Consider the following 1,165-nt stretch of genomic DNA (forward strand, 5'->3'; position numbering starts at 1 on the left):
CGACATTAACCAAAACGAAAATGCTAGGTACCCTCGGGCGACAGGAATCATCTCTGATTGGACAAAAGAACTGGTCCGTCCTTAGAACCGGAAAGACGGGGTTTGTTTCCATTGTTCCAAATCATGAGCGCCACAAATGACGAGGTACAGGCTGCTATTAAGCAATACTTTGATGCCAGTGTTGTGCAAAAAAGTGAATGTGTGCGAAAATCTGATTGCGGTTGCGGGAATCAATTTCTAGCAGGGCATTTTGACCTCATTTAAAGGGGATATATATCCCCTTTAAATGAGAGTACTTGGGCTTTAATCAGTTTCTAGCAAGTCAGCTGGTCACAACGCCCTGCTAGAAATTGATTAGAGGCCAAATGTGGATGAAGAAAGGTGATTTTTGCCTAAAAAGGACTTGTTCTATTTAAAATAAGATGCTTCTGAATGAAATCAAGTCATATTTGGGCAGATATCCCCTTTGAATGAGAGTATTTGGGCTTTAACACATTTTTTCGAGTCAAAATGGCTATTTTGTGTTGTAATGGTCCTTTAAAAGAGTTCAAAGCTGTTTTGTGAGCTCAGATCTTGGGTGACTATACTGTGCCTTCAATCAATTTTTGACAGGTGAAAACCGATTGAAAACTGCAAAACACATAGAAACATGGGAACTCGTGCTATATACGGCCAGATCAGATAAAAAACAATGCAGAGTCACGAGGATCGTTGCAAAAGGTATCATATCTTTATTGAAAACCCTCCAGTAAATCATATTTATTGTAGTGTAGTCTCCAATGTCAGGGCTACACAAAGTCATTAGACCGAGTATAGAAACATGTCTATCACGTAACTGCCGTTATGTGACAAACGTTAAGCTTTCGAATCTTTAATTAGGCCTATATTATAATTTAATTAGGCCTATATTATAATGCAACTGTGTGTATCTGCATGTCATGACCGTTTAATACAGAGAAAAGCAGGTTTACGCTATCGCTCAGCGGGCTGCGGTGCGCGCTCCCGCTCTCGCAATCAGATTCTCGCAGACATTCACTTTTTCGCACAACACCGGCATCAAAGTATTGCTTAATAGCAGCGTGTACCTCGTCATTTGTGGCGCTCATGATTTGGAAAAATGGAAACAAACCCCGTCTTTCCGGTTCAAAGGGTGGACCAGAAAGAC

This window comes from Cyprinodon variegatus, unplaced genomic scaffold, assembly GCF_000732505.1.
Source record: "Cyprinodon variegatus isolate N-32 unplaced genomic scaffold, C_variegatus-1.0 Scaffold986, whole genome shotgun sequence".
Lineage (NCBI taxonomy): Eukaryota > Metazoa > Chordata > Actinopteri > Cyprinodontiformes > Cyprinodontidae > Cyprinodon > Cyprinodon variegatus.